General features: G+C 35.7%; 1 pseudogene; it reads left to right on the plus strand.

Moving 5' to 3' along the window:
• Positions 1-3,058: 3,058 nt before the first annotated feature.
• LOC120229454 lies at positions 3,059-3,418 on the plus strand (annotated as a pseudogene).
• The last annotated feature ends 4,271 nt before the right edge of the window (positions 3,419-7,689 follow it).

Raw genomic sequence — 7,689 nt, forward strand, 5'->3', positions numbered from 1 at the left:
CACCCATGCATTTTCATTCTCGTTCTTCCTCTCTAAAATACTTGTTCACTGCTTCACCAAAGGTGCTGATTTTTAAAAATTTCCTTCACCAGTTATCTTTACACATTTACTCTTTTGACATCATCCAACTGTGTTCTCTTCATGCCCAGACTAGAGCTGAAGTAAAAACATATATGGACATAAGACACGGGTCTGGACAGAAAAAGAAAAAGAAGCTAGTGTGGTACAGCTGGCAGCTTGCCAAGTCTCTATTGTTCTGATATGATTTCCCCTGAGCCTGGCTAGAAAGATTGCTGGTGGCTTAGTCAATCTAAATCCCATGGTGACCCTTCCTGAGCAATCTCCCTCTTCATTAGAGTTCTGAACCCCAGTTTACAGACAGTACTGAAGGTCAACCCAAGCTCTCCAAAGTGAGTGAAAATACCAACTCAGTCTCTACTTGGTCAGATCAGTGACGCAGACCAGTGTTGCTGAGAATGTAATGTGATCAATCACCTGGTGATCTGCTTAAAATGTAGATTCTCGTTGGCTAGATCTGGCCATAATTTCTGCATTTCCGAGACCATAATTTGAGAAAGAAGGACTAGGAGTACCACCTATACAAAGTAACCTTACGTACACCATCAACTGACTGCTTTTCTACTCCTCTTCCACTTCTAGATTCTGATATTTTTACTACTCTGTTTACATTAAAAATTAAATGAAAAAAAAACCACATAATTTGACACTGGATAGATCACACTTATAAAATACCTCAAGAAGTATTCGATTCTATAATCTTTCTAATTGTAAGAAAGAATAGCATGGTGAAAGATACACTGGCGGTGTAATTATACAGAGCTGGGTGTGAATTCCAATTATAAGTTTAATAGCCAGGCAGATTTTAGGACAAGTTACTCAACCTCAAATCAGTCTTCTCATCCATAGAATGGAGATAATAGCATCCACTTCAAAAAAAAAAAAAAAAATAACATCTACTTCATAGCATGTTTGTGAAAACTGAATAAAATAACATAAAATAGTCCCTGAGATATTATAAGTTCTTGATAAATATTGGGAAATAATGACTAGATATACTCAGCTCAGTGGAATTACTCAATATTATACAAAATTATTTTTAAGTTGGAATTTAGTGTGCTAAATATGTCAGTTTAAGCAAATGTTTTTTTAAAAAAGAAAAAAAAGGAAAAAGCAAGGCATTATTAACTGTTATATGCTTGGCAAAGTGGGTCTATTTTTAAATTTTGAATTTCATTTCAGATAAATTATTTTGTATTATAAAGTGGCTGTGTGGCAGGTTTTTTAATCAGCTTTCACCGCCTTTGAAATACATTTGTTAATTGGAAACAAAATAAGTGGCTTAAAATTTCTGTGGATGCAGCAACTCTAGTTAATATTTTCTAAATGGTGCTTGAAAATAAATATGTATGTATCAAAAAGTACTTGATAAGCAGCTAAATATGAAGAAAAACACCACCTTGCCCAAATCACTAGCACATCAAGATATATTGATGCATTGATAGAATGGTCTCTAGTAATTTGCTGCTAATCAGTTTTAAGAAACAGATGACAGCAAGGTATTTTTAAAGAGTTGTTTAGCAGCTCACAGGAATTTAGATTATGTGAACTGACTCACCATTTAAATTCAGCTATATAGAATGGTGTGTTATTGATTTATACAGTCCTTGACCTCAGGGATAACACTTGCCTTAGGTAAGGAAGCCAACTTTTAGTTTGGAGTGTGTTGTCTTTCAGTATGTTTGCCTTTTGACAACAGTAAGATAAGACAAAAAGTTTAAGAAAGCATACAGTGAGGTAATGCAAGCAAAGGTGCCCAACTTTACTTAAACTGCTCATGCTAGAGAAGAATGATAATCACCCATCCTATGAAAAATCAAGCCAGGCTTACTGAATATTTTTAACCACCACCCCCTTACACAGTTGATTCACATTTTGAGGTAAGCAGCTCCGGTTTCTTTTCAGTGTCATTATTGTCTTTAGAATGAAAATATAGTTTGAATTTCCTACAGTGTCTTAGATTTGGGGTATGAAGTATGCTGCTGGCATGGATTCAAACTGTGTATGGATATACCTGATTCAGAATTGGAAAATTGTTTTAAAAAAGTTTGGAGAACATCCTTCTTAGTGGTGCCTTCTCTTTCACTCTCATAAATGGGAAAATAGAGCATCATGATGAGGAGAGTATGTTTTCTAAAATGGGTCTTCTTCAGTTGGAGAGATGCCAACTCCTACAGTTGAGAGCAAAGCTTTTCAGCCTAAAATTTTATTATTTCCTCCAGGTAGAAACAGTTTCTTGTTCTCTTTTCCATTAATTGTTTCTTATTGCTTCCTTCATCTTTAGAGAGATAGAGAGAGAGATGATACACACACAGTCTCATCCTCTCTCTCTCTTGCTCTCATCCTCTCTCTCTCTCTCTCTCTTGCTCTCATCCTCTCTTCCCACTTCCCAATCCTGTGTATGAGTGAAAGTAAAGTAGTACATTATATATCCACCAGAATTAATCCATAGGGCTTCCATCTTTGAAAGAGACTATTAAGCTTGATGGTTTCCTTTCTAATGGTTTTAATGGTATCTTCTTTTGGTGCATGTCATAAGATAGACAATGACATTTTTAGTAAAGTTTCCATATTGTGCAATACACACACACACACACACACACACACACACACACAATCTCCTTTAAAATGTAGCCAACTCTTGATTATTCTGTAAATGGGATATCATGAAATATACACATTAGATATTTCAATACATTTACTGAAATCCATAGGTAATCTCTAAAAGTCTTCTCTAATTCAATTGCTTTAATTTTCCTCTCCCATTTTCATCAAATATGCTCACAAATAGCAGTCACTCATTTAAAGTCTAAAGGCTTTGATTACTTTCTGTCCTTTTTACAAATGCTGAAATGCCCACCAAAAAATAATCAGTAAAATTTAGGGGTGGAAACACTAAATTTAGACCCAGATAATAAAGACATAACAGATTCTGACCCCAAATTAAAATTAAATGTGCTTTTGTAATCGGCCCAACAGAATGGCTTCTTCAAGGAAGGGTGGTGAGAAGATGGGCTATCCTGCCATTAACGAGGTACTGACCAGAGAAAATCCATCCACATTCACTATCGCATTCAGAGTGGGATTCAAGAAGCATGCCCCACGGGCCCTCAGAGAGATCCAGAAATTTGTCATGAAGGAGACGGGAACTCCAAATGTGCACATTGACAACAAGCACAACAAAGCTGTTTGGGCCAGAGGATAAGGAATGTTCCATACCACATCCATGTGTGGTTGTACAGAAAACCTAACGAGGATGAAGCTCTATACATTGGTTCCTTATGTACCTGTCACCACTTTCAAAAATCTACAGTTAGTGTGGATGAGAACTAACGGCTGACTATCAAATAATGGTAGGAAACGGCAATAAATAAATAAATAAATAAATAAATAAATGCATTTTTATGCCTATGAATCAAATTATAGCATGTCTATATGATTATATACATACACAAATACACATCATTTACACAAATGTATCTTTTTAACTTTTTTTAAAATTTATTTTTGAGAGCTAGAGAGAGACAGAGCATGAGCAAAGGAGGGGGAGGCAGAGAGAGAGACACACACAGAATCCAAAGCAGGATCCAGGCTCTGAGGTGTCAGCACAGAGCCCAACGCAGGGCTGAACCCATGAACCATGAGATCATGACCTGAGCCGAAGCCAGATGCTTAACTGACTGAGTCACCCAGGTGCCCCTATACACCTATTTTGATAGAATTTTTATTATGTAGCAGTTCATTTTGTCTTCCAATAATGTCATTCTATACACTCTTTACCTAGAAAACCCTACACTTACATTAGGACAACTCAAATGACATAGCTCTCTTTTGCAAAGTTTTCCAAAACTTAGGATGAAAAACCTAAAAAAAGAAAATAGTACCTCTTGAAATTAAAATCGCCTTACATACTTAATTGCTGTCCTCCTTCACAATGTCAGGTTTTTGAAGGTCAAGAGTACACATCCATACTACATATTTCTAAAACGTTATATATTTCTTCTCATTCTAAGAATTTTATGTGCCAAAGATCTAATAGGCAAAATCCTTAAAATAACTAAACAAATACCTAATATTTTATAAGTTCACAAATCCTATCATCTCCAACAATTAGAACCTAAAGCAAGTGACAACACTTATTTGTGTGCATATGCATGTGCATCTTGCATGGCAAAAGTACACACTCAAGTACTTTTAGAAGTACTCAACATCTGCCAAAGCAAATTGGGGCAAAATTTATGCTTTGGGAGTCATTTAAAAAGTGAGTGAGCCTTGCTAAACAACACGGTACATATGGGAAAGAAATATAAATGGTGTGAAAGCACAAAGCAATCCATACTTATTTTATTACAGAAGGACCTAAGTGTTATTTACCTAAGATTAGTGATATGCCATGATTACTCTCTGCCTAGGAAATCACTACATGAAACAGTTCAATACCACAACAGGGACATTGCTGCTTTTGATGGGCATAATTTTAGGTAAAGTAATTGCTTCCATGACCTTCCTACTTTTTTGTGCATTTCACAGTATATTTTCAACATAGAATTGTCTACAGCTGAAGTTCTCTTCATTATTTCCACTTATAAATAAGAATTTTCCCTGTTATTTGCACCAGCCATTTGAATTCTAAAAATTCAAAACAGTAAGTCACTTTACATCCTTAGCCATAAAAAAATAACTGCTTATTATTTTATTTATTTGTGATTCTACATATTTTTTTTCTATGGCTGCTTGCAAAGAGAAATCATAATGCAATACCCCAGCTTTAAATTTAAGAAATGCAGGCAGCAATTTTCAGTAGTTAGTCTTTCTTACAGACTAGTGTCTTTTGATATATTAAAAAGACTACAGAAGCTGTTACGATGATAATGGAAGAACCTTATACATTTTCATTGACATCAAGTTGCCACTGACATCACAGAATTGACAAGGTAATGGTTTTCACACATACTTACATTGACACCATAACATCAGAAGTGTCAGACACAATGTAAGTGTCTCCTACAAGATCTATTGGTATTTAAAAAAAAAGAGAGAAAAATAAATGCAGAACGTTATGATAATATAATATCTCTTAACATTTCTAATTGTCCATAAATTCATCTGATTTATAATGAACTCCTATTGCAGACATTACGTTTTCATACACACACATTTGGGGAATGGGAAAGGTGAGAGAATTGGAGGTGATGAGTATTAAGGCTATTGTGATGGATGTAAAGATAAACTTTATCTGGAGTTAACATTTATAAAGTACAATGTACAATTGTTCAAAACCTGGAACAGACTGTGGTAATGAGAAAATAGTCAAGGAACTCACACCAATTTGGTATTTTAGGTTAATTGCTTTATTATTAATACAGAGAGGTTGCACATTAGTTCTGTATAATTAGACAGAAATTATGCAGTGTTTGGTAATTGTAGCAGAATTCTGTAGTTTGCTATAACTTCATGCTGAACCAATATCAAAAATAAAGCATTAAAATCTTTAAAAAGAGACACATAGTTGGCATCAGAGTATAACTTGAAGCAGAAGCTGATATATGACAGATTTTCATTATTTCTGTGAGGTAAGTTAACTCGATCATATCTGCATGACAGGGTATTAATAAGATACTAGGTGATATTTTTAGTGTAACTGGAAGTACCTCCAACAGCCAGAGTTTTAACTTGTTTTCTTCCCATTTATAGGCACTTTATTTCTGTATAACCTGATTCAGTTTAGAGTCTTAAATTAAGACTGTTTAGAAAAGTAGCGGAGACTGGATACTTTCTGTGACCTTAGTCAAAATTATGCTTATCTGGACAATAATTGTTTTACCTCTCTTAACTTTAGAACATCTACGTTTCAAAGAGGTGTCACACATTGGAGACAGAGATGACCAAGAGAGACATGTGTCCTGCAGACCTATTGAGAAGACAAAGTTGAACAGCTAATTTCCTAGTGGTTATTTAATTACAGGGCAGTTGAAAGGTATCCTGGAGAAATCATGGTGCCAGGAGACCATATAAAAAGGCAGATCTGAACTAGTCTTTGAGACAGGCAAAGCTTCTCAGAGGAGATAGTGTCTGTCCTGAAACCTGAAAATTGAGTAGACTAGCTGGCAAAGGAGGGGTAATGAGGAAAATATTCGGAGTAGAAGGAACAATTCTACTTCAAAGCCTTGAGGCATCAGGTATGAATACGGAATACGATTGTGCTGACACTCTGGGCTCCTTTAAGAATGGGTTTATTTTCACTCTACATATGTGAGTAAAATACATTAGTGAGGGAAACTATGAAGAAGAAGCACTATACACCTTCCTCTGAATTGGCCACTGTTGCCAGCTCGATGTATCTGACCTGGAGAGCCTCTGTCATGCTACCATTTTGCCAGTTTTTATATGGCTTTCCCTATCCCCTCCACAATTTACCTCAGAATATTTCTGCTTAGAAGACCAATGATTGTTCTTTTTTAAAAATTTTAAAGTGAATTTATCTCTTTATTTATTTACTTATTTAGTCTATTTGAGAGAGACAGTGTGCACGCACATGTGCATGCACACAACCACACACACATACACACACACATACACACACATACACAGTGAGAGAGGGGCAGAGAGTGGGAGACAGAAAGAGAATCCTAAGCAGGTTCCAATGCGGTCAGCACAGAGCCTGACGTGGGGCTCAATCTCACAAACCAGGAGATCATAACCTGAGCAGAAGTCAAGAGTTGGACACTCACGGGACTGAGCCACGCAGGTGCCCCTAAAGTGAATTTAATTCTAATTACAGTATGTACACCTTGAACTTACCTGTCCCTGAAATCCCACTGGAAAGGTGGCAAGTTATCTTTTTAAGAGTGCTAGGCTGGAGCCACACTAATGAATAAAAACACACATAGTCCTGCCCTCATAAAATTTACCACCTAACAAGGAGTCAAACAAAGTACAGCAAGCATTAATGCGTAAAATTGTGAAATTATGCAGTATTTCCAAAATATAAACTAGGTTCTTAGAAAACACAAGAATTTGTTAATTTTGTAAATCTACTCTTCCCAGGCATTATGCTAAAACCTAGAACTATATATAATATATATACAATTTCAAAACTAGATTTATTGCAATTCAACTAATGTTTATTGAGCACCTACTGTATAAAACACTGTAGTTATATTTTTCTTCTTACTCAGCTTCCCCAGCCCAGCCTCCTTGCTGTTCCTTGAACATGCCAGGCACATTCCTATCTCAAAGCTTTGTACTTATTTCCTTCCTGGGAAAGTTCTTCTAATCCTAAATTACCTCTAGGATCACTCCCTCACTTTCCTCACTTCTTTCTCCAATGTCAATCTCACATTAAGACATTCTTTGGTCACCTGGTCTAAAATGGCATGCACGTTCCTCTTCTCCACTCAATACCTCATCTACCTCCATAGAAAATATTTCATTACCATCTAAATATTGTTAAATATTTTATGTTTTATATATTTGTTGACATATATTTCCTATCTTCCCTATAACTTGTAAGCTCCTAGTATTCAGGGACATAGCCTATGACAATGGGATCATTAGCATTATTTTTATACATACAGATTACAGGAAGTTATTAACTAATTTGGCAGCTTG

This window comes from Hyaena hyaena, unplaced genomic scaffold (genome assembly GCF_003009895.1).
Source record: "Hyaena hyaena isolate Hyena2069 unplaced genomic scaffold, ASM300989v1 scaffold_32, whole genome shotgun sequence".
NCBI lineage: Eukaryota > Metazoa > Chordata > Mammalia > Carnivora > Hyaenidae > Hyaena > Hyaena hyaena.